Genomic DNA, 18098 nt, shown 5'->3' on the forward strand with positions numbered 1-18098 from the left:
GGTTGATTCCATGTCTGCTATTGTAAATAGTCTGCAATGAACATTTGAATGCATGTGTCTTTATTGTAGAATGATTTCTATTCCTCTGGGTACATACCCAGTAATAGAATTGCTGGGTTGAACAGTAGTTCTGCTTTTAACTCTTTGAGGAATCACCCTACTGCTTTCCACAATGGTTGAACTAATTTACACTCCTACCAACCACATGTAATTGTTCCCTTGTTTCTGCAACCTTGCCAGCATCTGTTATTTTTTTACTTTTTAATAATAGCTATTCTGACTGGCATGAGATGGTATCTCATTGTGGTTTTGATTTGCATTTCTTTAATAGTCAATAATATTGAACTTTTTAAAGTATATTTGTTGGCTGCATGTACATCTTTTGAAAACTGTCTGTTTATATCCTTTGCTCACTTTTTAATGGGATTGTTCATTTATCTCTTATAAATTTGTTTAAGTTCCTTATAGATCACAGAAAGTTCTTAATCTCTGCTGTCACCATTGGAACATGGTTCTTTCTAGAGCTATGATTCTTTAATGTTCTTTAGATTTTATTGGTTACTTCCTGTGTTGATGGTATAGATAAATGGACTTATGCATATATTGAGTTCCTCAGATAAGAGATTCCTGGGAATCACATATTTTGAAAACCAAGAAACAGATCATTATCAAGAAGAGAGGAGATTCCAAATGCTGCTGGTTCTAATTTTTAAACTTGATAAAATATTTATTTTGAACTGGGTTCCAGTCATCAGGCATCAACATAAAGACTATGATGCATTTTCTCACCATCATTTTCCATTAAAACCAGGCCTAAAATAACAGGACTGTTTGGATGGTTAAGTTAATGTTGCCCCAAGAAGTTCCCCACCCAGTCTCTCATTTGAACCTCCCAAAGACTTTGAAGATGATAAGTACCATCCCCAATCTTCAGATGAGAAAACTAAGGACTCAGGAATTTGGTGTGTTTTTGAAGGTCACACACCTGGCTAGTGTCTAAGATCTCAGACATCAGTACTACCACCGAGTACATATGCAGAATTGGCCTTCATCAACCACATAACAAATGACCTCTAAATGTAATGACATAAAGAGAGACCTGAAAACAAATTATAATACAGAATTAAATCCCAAGGCTAAGCTAGAATAAGCACAGTCAGCCAGCAGCACCACCATCACAGGCTGTAGCAGCAGCACGCCCTTTCAGAAGAGCCCTGACTTTCCAGAAGCATCTCAGCAAGCATCACAAGAAAGGAAGCCAGAGGCCGCCCATCGCTTACCTGAAGAGAGTCAACCAATCTCCTTAAACATTTCTTCTGCTCCACACTTGAAAGAAGAAATTAGTAAACTTTGAAGCCTGGTGCATCTTAATACCTTGGAAACATTTGCTATGCATATCCTTACTAAATAAAAACATTGCAAAGACATTGAGAGTTTGGAGCTGAGAGGGCTGGGAAACATCACACTGCAGCAATGATGACACTGATTGTTCATTTCAATCCACAGTCAGGAGCAGCAACAGCCACTATCAATGTATAGAAATGGGTTTTAATTCCTGAGTGACAATCTCTGCTACTCAGATTCAACATAAATGAACCCTAAGAGAGAGGACCAGTTATTCCCTCAGCACTCTCTCTCAGCTGCCGTTAACAACCTCTGCCCCTTGAAAGTTCAAGGTCAGCCCTGCCAAGGCCTGTGCCCACAAAGTTCATACTTACTGATCCTATAGAAGTCTCGACCCTACCATCGAGTGAGGCCCATGCATGGCCAGGCCCCCAAGCACCAGGTCTCTAACTTGGGGATGATGATGTTTCAGCTCCTGTATGACACACCTGTATGACAACCAGCACTCCTGGGGGTGACCTGTCTCTGGAACTACAAATCCATTTCTCCTTTAACCACAGCTTTCCCACAGGGAATCTCTGACCTTCTGGCCTAATCCCTCTAGTCTCTCCTCTGACTGGACTCCACAAATGGATTCCTCTAGATCATCCTTTGCTATCCATTTGAGAAATTTTGGGGAAGAGATGAGTTGCTGTGTGTGAATACTGTAATTATATAGATGCTATGACTATTATCATTAGAGCTCGCAAAAGGAAGACCTTTCCCTGTGTGAAAAGGGAAGGAGCTCGCCTACAGGCTAAATCACTCTTGGCTTTAACTAGTTGGGGATGTAAGCTGTTGCCTGTTAAACTGGAAGTCTGAACCCTCAGGGGACAACAAACAAAGTAGAAAAGTGGCTGTGATATATCTGGGTGGCATGTGTTAGTTGTCACCTCCAAATGAAGAGAAACAAGGATGCGAGAATGAGGAGCTCACAGCCTGTAAATTTGCGCCAGTCCCTCCACTGCACACACACTGTCCCCTATCCTTCTGTCCTCCCTACACCCTGCCCTCACACACACAACGTTGTGTTGATTATCAGGAAGAGTTAAAGAACAGGGCCTGAAAACCTTGAGTGCAAACTACTTGTGACAGGATCAGAAATCTGAAGTACGTAAATCGATGTTTTTTTATCCTTCTGTTTTCATTTCCTATTTGTGGTCCTCTAATATTTAGTAGTGCTTAAAAATTCCAGCTGCTTCAGCTGTGCTAAGAGAATCGAGAGAAATGATTTTTATTTTCTTGGGAAACATGTCTTCTCATAGAATGTCTTCTTAAGTCATGTATAAGTAAAACTTCCAAGTTGAGTTTTGAGTATATCCATGTCTGGGGTGGGGCAATTTAAAATCAGGGAATGTTGGAGAGGAGGACATACTCCTAAAGTAAGCAGGATAATAACAGCAATAACTGAATTAGAACTCAAAAGAAAAAACAAAACACGTCAAGCAAGATTTGAGCTTCTTCCTACAACCGTTTCCCCATTATTTTTCTCCCTTTTAATAAAAGAGGACAAGGAATGAGGTGGAGAGGGAGAAGTGAGAGGAGATGTGTGTACCAACATAAGTCTACTGTTTTTGTAAACTAAAAGGTAAAACCCCCTAGAATGCTGATTAGAAATGAAAGAGAAGTTTACTGAAAGCCAAGGAAGTGTCTGGTGTTTTTCTAAACCTCTGCATAAACAGCATCTTGTAATATAAAGAAGAAACCCTGTGAAGTGGGTATTATTATATTCTTTTGGCAGATGAGAATATTGGGCCTCCTAGAGATTTATGCAAAAGTAAATCTAAGGGCCTGATATGGCTTGGATCTATGTCCCCGCCCAAATCTCATGTCAAATCATGATCTCCAGTGTGGAAGGTGGGAGTTGATAGGATCATGAGGCAGTTTCTTATGATTTAACACCACATCCCTTGGTGCTGTCATGGCAATAGAGAGTTCTCATGAGATCTGGTTGTTTAAAAGCATGTGGCACCTCTACCCACTTGCTCCTTCTCTGGCTATGAAAGAAATGCCTGCTTCCCCTTTGCCTTCTGCCATGATTGAAAGTTTCCCTGAGGCCTTCCCAGAAGCTGAGAAGATGTCAGCATCATGTTCCCTATATGGCCTGTGGAACCATGGGCCAATTAAACCTCTTTTCTTTATAAATTACCCAGTCATAGGTATCTTTTTAGAGCAATGCAAGAACTGACTAATACAGGGTAAATATCTAGCAAGTGGTAAAATAAAAATTCCCTTCCAGGTCTGTATGATTCCCAAATGTGTTCACTTTCTGCTATATAGCTTCCACCAGACACATATTTAACACAAAAAATCAATCAGAATCACCACTGCTTAATAAAACTTCAAAGTTGTATTTTGGCACATCTGAACCCATAAATCAGACCCTTTGGACACTGACACCAGCCAATCTGAATAGGCAATGGTCAAAATGTCTTGGATCCCCTGGCCTGGAGTGCTAACTTCTGCTTCCCAGGTCAGCTTTCCTCATCCCATTCTCTATTTATCAGCACTTGATACAAATTCCCCCATCATTCCCACTGAATATCCCATCATGCTTAGAAATCAGAGACATGCAGTTTATGACATGTAAGATGATTTCTCCCATAATAGAGCTTGAAGCTCCTTGATAAATTCAAACCCACGTATATGATCACATCTCCAACTGCTCTAAAACTAAGACTACTAGAAAATTTGATTTTACAAAGCCTGAATGCTGGGTTGATTGACTGTTTTGAAAAAGACAGCCAATGCTGTGCCTCTCTGGCAGCATGTTTCCCAGAGAGTCAGACAAGCCCACATGGAAGTAAAGAAGCAAAGAGGCATTTGACTCATCCAAACTCCTGTTGTCAAGCTCCAAAGTGAAGCACTCATCTACAAGAGAACCTACAGTACAAATAGTCTTTCCTTCTCTCAAACCTAGAAAGAGATTTTTTCCTCGACTGAAAGGTGTGTTTTATTATAACAATTTGCTACACACTTTCAAGTACCATCTAGATACCCACTAATCCAGATGCAAAGCAATCAAGGCACTCACTATCTTAAAGACACAAGGTGCATTTCAACACTAAGACCATAATTCACAGACCCCTCCTGGGCTGAGATTCTTTGCTTTAAGCAAATCACCAGGAGACCGTGGACTTGATCACCTGAGGCTTCATGACAACTGAATCTCAACATACATTATTTGCCATGACTTTGTACTTCCTCCCACATGGGATGACAGTGACTTTGCAGTTACAGGCTTGATAGATCATATTAGGGGTGTGTGTGTGTATGTGTATGTGTGTGTGTGTGTATTTTGTGCTCAAGGAGTGAACTATCCTAGTTCACTTGTGAGACAGCCTCTCCCAATCTTTCCCTTAACTTAAGCTGCCTGGCAGATGGCCCCTGCTTATGAAAGTAGTGCTAAAGCCAACTTTGTGCAGAAGGGGCCACTGATTGTATTAGAGACAAAATGGGAGCACACTCAATATTATTTTAGTTGTTTTTGTCATGGCCTGGAACAAGACTGTGTCCAAACAGATATAGCAGTCATTAGCTTATTCAGACAAATTAACTTTGTCATGAAAATTGAGTTGAATTGGAGATAGAGAATTACGTATGGTAGTGGCACAGGAGTATATCCCAGCGAGTATGTGAGTTCTATTTCTAAGAGGATACCAGAGTCCCTAAACTCTGGATATAAACAACTTGAAACCTCACTGGAGCCTTCTGGATCTTGAATGACATTTCAATCTCCATGAGCTCCAGCAGTGTGACGATATAATTTTTAGAAAGATTTATGTTTTCCATATTATTCCATGAATGCTTACATTAAGTATCCCCATTACTGGAGTTAAACCAAGGGACTCTGGGAAAAGCTGTATACTCTGTCTTCGTATCAGGAGATTCACAATAAAGCACAATAGTATATTAAAGGTTCTGGTAAATCCTGGTGGGGTGGCGGAAACCTTTTTACCTTTAGCTCAGCATTCTCCAAAGAACTTTGTCCATAAAACTCCATGCCCTTCTCAGAGTAACTATTAGTATATTGGGAAACTAATAGAAATGCCTCTTACCATTATGGGCATGTTTACAGATAATATTGCCCTGACCACTGAAGATGGAGACATCAGTTTTAAAGAAAGCTGGGAAAGGTAGGAATCAAAAGAATCCTTTGGACTGGAGAACTTTGGATATGGGTCCAGCACAACAGAACAAAGAAAGAGTATGAGCAGAGGCACAAAGGCAGCAATGAGGGAACAGGCAGAAACCAGGAGAGAGGAAGGGGCAATTCAGGACAAGTTCAGTAAGAAAGAGCGTCCTCTACTGAATGGACAAAAACTGGAAGCATTCCCTTTAAAATCTGGCATTAGACAAGGGTGCCCTCTCTCACCACTCCTATTCAATATAGTACTGGAAGTTCTAGCCAGAGCAATCAGACAAGAAAAAGAAATAAAGGGTATTCAAATAGGAAAGGAGGAAGCCAAATTATCTCTATTTGCAGATGACATGATAGTATATCTAGAAGACCCTGTTGTCTCAGCCCAAAAACTTCTGAAACTAATAAGCAACTTCAGCAAAGTCTCAGGATATAAAATCAATGTGCAAAAATCACAAGCATTCCTATACACCAATAACAGACTGAAAGAGAGCCAAATCAAGAACAAACTGCCATTCACAATTGCTACAAAAACAATAAAATACCTAGGAATACAACTTACAAAGAACATAAGGGACCTCTTCAAGGAAAACTACAAACCACTGCTCAACGAAATAAGAGAGGACACAAACAGATGGAGAAACATTCCATGTTCATGGTTAGGAAGAATGAATATCATAAAAATGGCTATACTGCCCAAAGTAATGTACAGAATCAACGCTATCCCCATCAAGCTACCATTGACTTTCTTCACAGAACTGGAAAAAAACACCATGAACTTCAAATGGAACCAAAAGAGAACCCGCATAGCCAAGTCAATTCTAAGCAAAAAGAACACAGCAGGAGGCATCACACTACCGGACTTCAAACTATACTACAAGGCTACAGCAATCAAAACAGCATGGTACTGGTACCAAAACAAAGATATAGACCAATGGAACAGAACAGAGGCATTGGAGGCAACACAACATATCTACAACCATACACTCTTTGAGAAACCTGACAAAAACAAGCAATGGGGAAAGGATTCCCTGTTTAACAAATGGTGTTGGGAAAACTGGCTAGCCATGTGCAGAAAGCAGAAACTGGACCCCTTCCTCACACCTTACACTAAAATTAACTCCAGATGGATTAAAGACTTAAACATAAGACCTGGCACCATAAAAACCCTAGAAGAAAATCTAGGCAAAACCATTCAGGACATAGGAGTAGGCAAGGACTTCATGACCAAAACACCAAAAGCATTGGCAACAAAAGCCAAAATAGGCAAATGGGACCTAATCAAACTCCACAGCTTCTGCATGGCAAAAGAAACAGTAACTAGAGTGAATCAGCAACCAACAGAATGGGAAAAAATGTTTGCAGTTTACCCATCTGACAAAGGGCTGATATCCAGAATTTACAAAGAACTCAAACAGATTTATAGAAAAAAAAAACAAACAAGCCCATTCAAAAATGGGCAAAGGATATGAACAGACACTTTACAAAAGAAGACATACATGAGGCCAACAAACATATGAAAAAATGCTCATCATCACTGGTCATTAGAGAGATGCAAATCAAAACCACACTGAGATACCATCTCACGCCAGTTAGAATGGCGATCATTAAAAAATCTGGAGACAACAGATGCTGGAGAGGATGTGGAGAAATAGGAACACTTTTACACTGTTGGTGTGAGTGTAAATTAGTTCAACCATTGTGGAAGACAGTGTGGCAATTCATCAAGGCCTTAGAAATAGAAATTCCATTTGATCCAGCAATCCCATTACTGGGTATATATCCAAAGGACTATAAATTATTCTACTATAAGGACACATGCACAGGAATGTTCATTGCAGCACTGTTTACAATAGCAAAGACCTGGAACCAACCCAAATGCCCATCGATGATAGACTGGACAGGGAAAATGTGGCACATATACACCATGGAATATTAAGCAGCAATCAAAAATGACGAGTTCATGTCCTTTGTAGGTTCATGGATGAATCTGGAGAACATCATTCTCAGCAAACTGACACAAGAACAGAAAATGAAATACCACATATTCTCACTCATAGGCAGGTGAGGAAAAATGAGAACACATGGACACAGGGAAGGGAGTACTACACATCTGGGGGAATGGGGAGGGATAGCCTGGGGAGAAATGCCAAATGTGGGTGAGGGGCAGGAAGGCAGCAAAACACATTGCCATGCGTGTACCTATGCAACTATTTTGCATGTTCTGCACATGTACCCCAAAACCTAAAATGCAATAAAAAAAAAAAAGAAAGAAAGAGTGTCCTCAACCTTGCCATTAGTGCTACCATTATGTTCCCAATTCATCAAACAATAGTCTTTTAATCCATCTATGGCACCCCTTGATGTGTTTTCTTCTGTATTCACATCCCTATTCTTTTAAATTCACTGACGACAATTGTAAATGAATCTTCTATTTTTTTTTCCAAGAGCCCTCATTAATACTAACTGAAAGGATGATTAAAATAACACTCTGTATAGAACAAACTGAGGGTAAATTACTGTAAGGAGTAAATTACTCTAACAGAGATATAATATCAATGAGTAGAAAAGACATATTAAAGATTTGCTGCCAAATGCTATCTCAGTTCAATTGTATCCTTGCCTTGGCCAGGGCATCTCGAGAGAAAAAAGACAAATGAGACCTGGAGTTTGGTCTCTACTGGTCTACCTGTGCTGAGGGAAAGACAAGGATGGATGGAAGACTGAGGGAGGGGGAAGCCCTAAATCACCTCCAAATCAAGCTCTGTTCTCTAAGCCCAGTCACCTTCCTCAGCTCAGCTAAGCCTCTGCTTCTTTTTTTTTTTAATACATTAATTGAAATGATGCTGGCTAACTCTCTAGAACAAAAGGGGAAATTGTAGACCCAGTAAGAGATAGGCACTAGAAGTTCAAGTGGCAGGAAATGGTGAGCAGTTTCTTCCATGTTTTTTGTTTTTGTTTTGAGACAGAGTTTAGCTGTGTCACCCAGGCTGGAATGCAGTGAAACCATCATGGCTTACTGCAACCTCCACCTGATGGGTTCAAGTTATTCTCTTGCCTCAGCCCCCTAAGCCTCTGCTTCTAAAAGAACTCCCTTTCAAGAACATTTAGCCCCAGAAGCAAGAAGCATGACCCAGCGGCTCCATGGCCTCCGTCAGAGCCAAAGATTGTACTCAGGCTGGGAATGTCTTACCACAGGACACTTTAGGCATTTTTCCCACTACAGGTTCCTGGGCCCTAAATAGAGCAGCTGGTGGTTAACAACGAACCAAGTAACATCTGTCTAACAGGCATGGTAGCAGAGCAGTACAGAGAACAAATCTTGGAAGAGACCTTAGAAATCATGTATTTCATTATTCTAAATGTGCATACCGGGAAGCTGAGTCCCAGAGATGGTGACTATTTGCCCAAGGTCACAAAAGCTAATTAGCACCCAGAGACAAGATTTCCTGTTCACCTAGCTTAGAATCCCAGCTTGATTGTCAGGCTGTGTTTTACTTCCCATTTTTGGTCTCAAATCATCATTTTAAAGAAAAGCATCCTCCATGCCTCAGCAAAGGCCCATGGGGTGGTCATTTTGACATCTCTCAGTGGGACCAAGGGTCACCACTTGCCTGGGCTTGACAGGCTGGCCACTGTGACAGACTGTGGCAGTGAATGGCAGAGAATATTAGCCAGGGCAGAAAGAGGATCAGGTAACAGGTACCTCAACTAAGGAAGCTTCCACTGGGGGCTGAGCTCCTGCTGAGAATCTATATGCTGGTGATGATGAGCCCTGCACACGAGGGCAGTAACTCACTGGAGTTCAGTCCCCTGAGAGTCCCACAGCAAGGAGGACAGGCATATGCATTCATGTACTGACTCATGAATACATTCATTTTCTGCTGAGTATCACGGACTGTGTTGAGGGCTGCTAAATCTAAGGAGGGAGATATGTGGGGAGGAAAGGGGACATGAGAGGAGGGGAAGGAAGCAAAACTCCAGCTACTAAACCAGAAACCAATTAACACCAGGAATAGCCAAGAGACAGGAGTGCCCACACAGATGTACCAGCTCAGATGACCTCTGTGCTTGGAAATCCCCATCAAGGAAGGGGGGAGAATGGAATAACTGTTGATTATCAGATGACAAAGCTCTTCCTCCTCCCTATTCTTCCCTACTCATTTACCTGTCCTAAAGTCAGAGAAGCATGACAGGTTACAGCAAGAACCAGTAAAGGCATGAGCTGTCTCCCTTAGCATTTGTGTTAGTCCATTTTGTGTTGCTATAAAGGAATACCTGAGATTGGGTCATTCATAAAGAAAAGAGGTTTATTTGGCTCACGGTTCTTCGGGCTGTACAAGAAGCATGGTGCCAGCATCTGCTTCTGATGAGACCTCAAGAAGCTTACAAACATGGCAGAAGGCAACAGGGGAGTCAGTGTATCACAAAGTGAGAGAGAAAGCAAGAGAAAAGAGAAAATGTGTCAGGCTCTTTTTAACAACCAGATCTCATGGTAACCAATAGAGTGACAACTCACTCATTACTGTGGGGATGAGAATGGCACCAAGCCATTCATGAGGGATGCCCCTTCAACACTGGAACCACATTTCAACATAAGATTTGGAAGGGACAGATATCCAACCTATGTCAGTATTTGACTAACATTTGATCTTGACTAGAATTAATAAAGCTCAAAACAAGACTTACGCCCTCCTGTGAAGTGAACAGAGATACAAACCTGAAAGGCAAACAGATATTTATACAAAAATGGCCCTAAGGAGATGGGTATTATTTAGTAATACAAGGTAGACACTGCCCTCTAGGAATTGGAGTGGAACCAAACAATCAATTTCTTACAGCTCCCCAGATGATTGCCAGGTGCAGCAGTGTTGACAATCACTTCCCAGACTCCTCTTCCTGCATAGAAAAGACTGCCAGTGCCACGTTGTTAATCCAAATGAGCCTCAAGTTAGCATACCTCAAGGATTTTACTCCTAGAAAAATCTCTAGAGAAGCTGCCTATTCCTTCCACCATCCCCACCCCTCTGAGCACCTAGCACCCCAAACCTCTCCTCCAGGGCTTCATCAGAGCATGTCTTTAGGAGAGGCTCAGTTGTAGGTCACTGGTATAGTAGTGAGAATGGGGAGCTGGGTTGTTTCTTCAACCACGAGTCACCTTGGGCCTAGATTCTCACCATACAATCTATGAAAGGACTTTTGAGGTAACAGAGATTTAATGAAACCATCAAGCTTGGAGCAGAATTTCATTTTGCCTCAAAAGTCTTACCCAGAAAGTGACCACCAAGAACTGAAAGATTCTGTTTCTGGAAGTTTCTGCACTGGACAGATAAGGTGAGGGTTTTGAACTGTTAGTCCCACTCTACAGTAAGCATTCCCAGGATGGGAGAACCACCTTTTTAGCTTAGAGCAAGATGTTAAGGCAGCTAAGACAAGGGTTTGACTTTACGGAAACCAATTGCTGTTGCCAAAGAGCAACACCTCTAACCACATTCACATACTTGAAGCTAGTCCATATGTGCTCAGCTCTTTCCGTCATTATCTTATTTATCTTCCGTAGGACTATTCACCCTACGAGGTGAATGCTAAATAACTTTCATATAGATGAAGAAATGAACACTTAGGCTATTTAAATTATCTAAGTACAAGTAAATCCCAAGGAGAAATAAAACTTGAACCCAGGTCAAATTGCTGCTAAGACCTTTTAAGGCCCTGGGTATACATCTTCCCATGTTCCACCAAACACTGTGAGTGCCAGCAGACCCAGAGTCTCAATCAGCCTTCACGCTGACTGATAGGAGCCATGGGTCTTAATGGAATCTGAGTTGGACAAAGTGACCAGATCACTATAACCATTCCCATTGCTAGAAAAACAACCAAAAGAATAATCTTGCTTATGTTATTGGCCAAGGTCTTAGCAAAAAACAATTCTACTTACATGTTTCAAATGGAGAGAACCTAATGAAGGGTCTGCCCTGAGAGGAACGGGCAAGCATTAGAGAACCAACAGAGTGCTGAGCTTAAGGAACTAACCACAGGAGAAAGCCATCCCCACTCTGGGGCCTGAACAAGCAAGGGAGAAATCATTGTAATCATAGGTGAAAGGGGAGCCTCCCAGCAAGAGTGTCCTCACCCAGGGATGCAACCCGACCTTTGCAAGGAGGAAGGTGACTAGCAAAGAGGAAGTTGGTAAGCAAGCCCCCAGTTCTTTCTCTGCCACATTCCCAGATCCTTGGTGACTCCCCGGGTCAGCCAGACCCTGAAGCCCAACAGCAAAGGAACCTGGGCCAGGCAGCCCATAAAAGTAAGTTTTCTGGGACAGGATGCTGCAGAAAAGTGGGAATAAATAAGTCTGGGGTAGGAACAGGTAGAAGAAACATGAAGAGAAAAATGTAGTTTTACTGGGACAGTTATGCAAATTATAATGAATTTTTTTTCAAAAGCATTCAAGTAACTTTCCTAGTAACAGTATCTGTGGATGAAGGTGTTCACTGTATGCCTGCCTGGCACTGTTCTAGGTGCTTCACAGACACAGCAGATATAAAGCTCAGTCCAGACTCAGGGGTGCATGAAATAGTGCACCTTTCTATTTTCCACAAATAAATTTTATATATATTTATATATTTTTATTGCACTTTAGGTTCTGGGGTACATGTGCAGAACATGCAGGATTGTTGCATAGATACCTACACGGCAATGTGGTTTTGCTTCCTCCATCCCCCCATTACCTATATCTGGCATTTCTCCCCATGTTATCCCTCCCCAACTCCCTACCCCCCACTGTCCCTCCCCTAGTTCCCTCCCACAGACACCAGTGTGTGATGTTCCCCTCCCTGTGTCTATGTGTTCTCATTGTTCAACCCCCACCTATGAGTGAGAACATGTGGTGTTTGATTTTCTGTTCTTGTGTCAGTTTGCTGAGAATGATGGTTTCCAGATTCATCCATGTCCCTACAAAGGATACAAACTCATCGTTTTTTGTGGCTGCATAGTATTCCATGGTGTATATGTGCCACATTTTCCATGTCCAGTCTATCATACATGGGCATTTGGGTTGGTTCTAAGACTTTGCTATTGTAAACAGTGCCACAATGAATATACGTGTGCATGTGTCTTTATAATAGAACTATTTATAATCCTTTGGATATAGACCCAGTAATGGGACTGCTGGGTCAAAAGGAATTTCTCCTTCTAGATTTTTGAGGAATTGCCACACTGTCTTCCACAATGGTTGAACTAATCTACACTCCCACCAACAGTATAAAAGTGTTCCTATTTCTCCACATCCTCTCCATCATCTGTTGCCACTGGATTTTTTAATGATCGCCATTCTAATTGGCATGAGATGGTATCTCAATGTGGTTTTGATTTGAATTTCTCTAAGGACCAGTGATGATGAGCATTTTTTCATATTTTTCTTGGCATCATAAATTTCTTCCTTTGAAAAGTGTCTGTTCATATCCTTTGCCCCCTTTTGAATGGGTTTATTTGTTTTTTTCTTGTAATTCTGTTTTAGTTCTTTTAGATTCTAAATACTAGCCCTTTGTCAGATGGGTAGATTGCAAAAATTTTTTTCCATTCTGTTGGTTGCTGGTTCACTCTAATGATTGTTTCTTTTGCTGTCCAGAAGTTCTGGAGTTTAATTACATCCTATTTGTTTATTTTGGCTTTTGTTGCCAATACTTTTGGTGTTTTAGTCATGAAGTCCTTGCCTATGCCTATGTCCTGAATGATTTTGTCTAGATTTTCTCCTAGGGTTTTTATGGTGTTAGGTCTTATGTTTAAATCTTTAATCCATCTGGAGTTAATTTTAGTGAAAGGTGTCAGGAAGGGGTCCAGGTTCTGCTTTCTGCATATGGCTAGCCAGTTTTTTTAAATAAATGGCAACACCATTTATTAAACAGGGAATCCTTTCTCCATTGCTTGTTTTTGTAAGGTTTGTCAAAGATCAGATGGTTGTAGATGTGTGGCATTGCCTCTAAGGTCTCTGTTCTGTTCCATTGGTCTATATCTCTGTTTTGGTACCAGTACCATGCTGTTTTGATTACTGTAGCCTTGTAGTATAGTTTAAAATCAGGCAGCATGATGCCTCTAGCTTTGTTCTTTTTGCTTAGGATTTTCTTGGCTATGTGGGCTCTCTTTTGGTTCTATGTGACATTCAAGGTGGTTTTTTCCAGTTCTGTGAAGAGGGTCATAGGTAGCTTGATAGGAACAGCATTGAAGCTATAAATTACTTTGGGCAGTAGGGCCATTTTCACAATATTGATTCATCCTAACCATGAGCATGGAATGTTTTTCCATCTGTTTGTGTCCTCTCTTATTTTGTTGAGCAGTGGTTTGTAGTTCTCCTTGAAGAGGTCCTTTACATCCTTTGTTAGTTGTATTCCTAGGTATTTTATTCTCTTTGTAGCAATTATGAATGGCAGTTCATTCTTGATTTGGCTCTCTTTGAGTCTGTTATTGGTGTATAGGAATGCTTGTGATTTCTGCATATTGATTTCGTATCCTGAGACTTTGCTGAAGTTGCTTATCAGTTTCAGAAGATTTTGGGCTGAGACAATGGGGGTCTTTTAAATATACAATCATGTCATCTGCAAATAGAGACAATTTGATTTCCTCTTTTCCTAATTGAATACCCTTTTTTTTTTTTCTTGCCTGATTGCTCTCACTAGAACTTCCAAAACTATATTGAATAGAAGTGGTGAGAGAGGGTATCCTTATCTAGTGCCAGATTTCAAAGGATTACTTCCAGTTTTTGCCCATTTACTATGATATTGGCTGTGGGTTTGTTGTAAATAGCTTTTATTGTTTTGAGATATGTTCCGTTGATCCATAGCTTATTGAGAGGTTTTAGCATAAAGGGCTATTGAATTTGTCAAAGGCCTTCTCTGCATCTATTGAGATAATCATGTGGTTTTTGTCTTTGGTTCTGTTTATGTTGTGGATTACGTTTATAGACATGTGTATGTTGAACCAGCCTTGCATCCCCAGGATGAAGCCAACTTGATAGTTATGGATAGGCTTTTTGATGTGCTATTGCAATCCGTTTGCCAGTATTTTATTGGAGATTTCTGCATCTATGTTATCATGGATATTGGCCTTAAGTTTTCTTTTCTTGTTGAGTCTCTGCCAGGTTTTTGTATCAGGATGATGTTGGTCTCATAAAATGATTTGGTAAGGATTCCTTCTTTTTGGATTGTTTGGAATAGTTTCAGAAGAAGTGATACCAGCTCCTCTTTGTATGTCTGGTAGAATTCGGCTGCAAACCCATCTGGACCTGGGTTTTTTTTGGTTGGTAGGCTATTAATTGCTGCCTCAACTTCAGCCCTTGTTATTGGTCTATTCAGGGTTTTGACTTCTTCCTGGTTTAGGCTTGGGAGGGTGCAAGTGTCCAGGAATTTATTCATTTCTTCCAGGTTTACCGGTTTATGTGCATAGAGTTGTTCATAGTAACCTCTGATGGTAGGTTGTATTTCTGTGGAATTGGTGGTGATGTCCCCTTTATTGTTTTTTATTGCATCTATTTGATTAATCTCTTTTTTTTATTAATCTGGCTAGCCATCTATTTTGTTGATCTTTTCAAAAAAACAGCTACTGGATTTATTGATTTTTGAAGGGATTTTTGTGTCTCTATCTCCTTCAGTTCTGCTCTGATCTTAGTTATTTCTTGTCTTCTGCTAGCTTTAGAGTTTTTTTGATCTTGCTCCTCTAGCTCTTTCAATTTTGATGATAGGGTGTCGATTTTAGATCTCTCTTTGCTTCTCATATGGGCATTTATTGCTATAAATGTCTCTCTAGACACTGCTTTAAATGTGTCCCAGAGTTTCTGGTACATTTTATCTTCGTTCTCATTGGTTTCAAAGAACATCTTTATTTCTGCCTTCATTTCATTGTTTATTCAATCAACATTTAAGAGCCAATTGTTCAGTTTCCATGAAGTTGTGTGGTTCTGAGTTAGTTTCTTAATCCTGAGTCCTAATTTGCTTGCACTGTTGTCTGAGAGACTGTTATGATTTCCACTCTTTTGCATTTGCTGACGAGTAATTTACTCCCGATTAAGTGGTCAATTTTAGAGTAGGTTTGATGTGGTGCTGAGAAGAATGTATATTCTGTGGATTTGGGGTGGAGAGTTCTGTTAATGTCTATTAGGTTTTCTTGGTCCAGATCTGAGTTCAAGTCCTGGATATCCTTGCTGATTTTCTGTCTCGTTTATCTATCTAATATTGACAGTGGAGCATTAAAGTCTCCCACTATTATCATGGGGGAGTCTAAGTATCTTTGTAGGTCGTTAAGAACTTGCTTTATGTATCTGGGTGCTCCTGTATTGGGTGCATATATATTTAGGATTGTGAGCTCTTCTTGTTGCATTGATCCTTTTACCATTATGTAATGCCCTTCTTTGTCTCTTTTTATCTTTGTTGGTTTAAAGTCTATTTCATCAGAGACTAGAATTGCAACGCCTGCTTTTTTTTCTCTCTCTCCATTTGCTTCCTCGTCCCTTCATTTTGAGTTTGTGTGTCCTTGCATGTGAGATGGGTTTCCAGAACACAGTACACTGATGGGTTTTGACTTTTTATCCAATTTGCCAGTCTGTGTCTTTTGATTGGGGCATTTAGCCCATTTAATTAAGGTTAATATTGTTACATGTAAATTTGATCCTGCCATTTTGATGCTAGGTGGTTGTTTTGCCTATTAGTTTATGAAGTTTCTTCATTGTGTCGATGCTCTTTACCATTTGGTATGTTTTTGGAGTGGCTGGTACCAGTTGATCCTTTCTATGTTTAGTGCTTCTTTCAGGAGCTCTTGTAAGGCAGATCTGATGGTGATGAAATCTCTCAGCAATTGTTTGTTCTTAAAGGATTTTATTTCTCCTTCACTTATGAAGCTTAGTTTGGCTGGATATGAAATTCTAGGTTGAAAGTTCTTTTCTTTAAGGATGTTGAATATTGGCCCCCACTGTCTTCTGGCTTGTGGGGTTTCTGCTGAGATATCCTCTGTGAGTCTGATGGGCTTCGCTTTGTGGGTAACCCAACCTTTCTCTCTGGCTGTGCTTAGCATATTTTCCTTCATTTCAACCCTGGTGAATCTGACGGTTATGTACCTTGAGGTTGCTCTTCTTGAGGAACATCTTTGTGGTGTTCCCTGTATTTCCTGGACTTGAATATTGTCCTGCCTTGCTAAGTTGGGGAAGTTCTCCTGGATAATATCCTGAAGAGTTTTTTCCAGCTTGGATTCATTCTCTTCGTCACATTCAGGTACACCTATCAAACATAGATTAGGTCTTTTTACATAATCTCATATTTCTTGAAGGCTTTGTTCATTTCTTTTTACTCTTTTTTCTCTAATCTTGCCTTCTTGTTTTATTTCATTGAGTTGATCTTCAATCTCTGATATCCTTGCACCTGCTTGGTCAATTTGGCTATTGAAACTTGTGTACGCTTCGTGAAGCTCTTGTGTTGTGTTTTTCAGCTCCATCAGGTCATTTATATTCTTCTCTAAGCTGTTCATTCTCATTAGCATTTCATCAAACCCTTTATCAACGTTCTTAGTTTCTTTGCATTGGGTTAGAACATGTTCTTTTAACTCAGAGAATTTTGCTATTACCCACCTTCTGAAACTTGTTTCTGTCAACTCATCAGTCTCATTCTCCTTCCAGCTTTGTTCCCTTACTGGTGAGGAGCTGTGATCCCTTCAACAAGGAGAGGCATTCTGGTTTTGGGTGTTTTCATCCTTTTTGTTCTGGTTTCTTTCCATATTTGTGGATTTATCTACCTGTGGTCTTTGTAGTTGGTGGCTTTTGGATGGGGTCTCTGAGTGAACATCCTTTTTGTTGATGTCGAAGCTGTTTCTTTCTGTTTCTTTGCTTTTCTTCTAACAGTCAGGCCCCTCTGTTGCAGGACTGCTAGAGGTCCACTCCAGACCCCGCTTGCCTGGGGATCACCTGTCGTGGCTGCAGAATAGTAAAGGTTGCTGCCTGTTTCTTCTTCTGTTATCTTCATCCCAGAAGGATACCCGCCAGATGTCAGCCGGAGCTCTCCTTTATGAGGTGTCTCTTTGGATATACGGGGGCCAGGAGCTGCTTAAGGAGACAGTCTGACCCTTATAGGAGCTCAAGTGCTGAGCTGTGAGCTCCGTTGTTCCTTTCAGAGCTGTTGGGCAGGTACATTTAAGTCTGCTGCAGTGGAACTCATAACCGTCTTTTCTTACCTGGTGCTCTGTCCTAAGAAGGTGGGGCTTTATTTATAAGTTCCTGACATATTGCTGCCTTTTTTCAATGATGCCCTTCCCAGCTATGAGGTAGCCTAGTCACAGTCTGCCAGCAGAGGCATTGCTGAGCTACTGTGGTCTCTGCCCAGCTGCTGTGTTAACTTCCTTGTAGTTTTGTTTGTAGAAGTATAGTTAGAACTGCCTCAGTAATGGCAGTCTGCCTCAGTAATGGCGGACTGCCTGTGTAATGGCAGACTGCCTCGGTAATGGCTGACTGCCTCGGTTATAGCAGACACCCATCCCCACACACAGCTGGACCATCCTGGGTCCAGCTGAGCTTGCTGTGAAACTCTCAATCCAGAACCTT

The sequence above is a fragment of the Callithrix jacchus genome, chromosome 14, assembly GCF_049354715.1.
Source record: "Callithrix jacchus isolate 240 chromosome 14, calJac240_pri, whole genome shotgun sequence".
Lineage (NCBI taxonomy): Eukaryota > Metazoa > Chordata > Mammalia > Primates > Cebidae > Callithrix > Callithrix jacchus.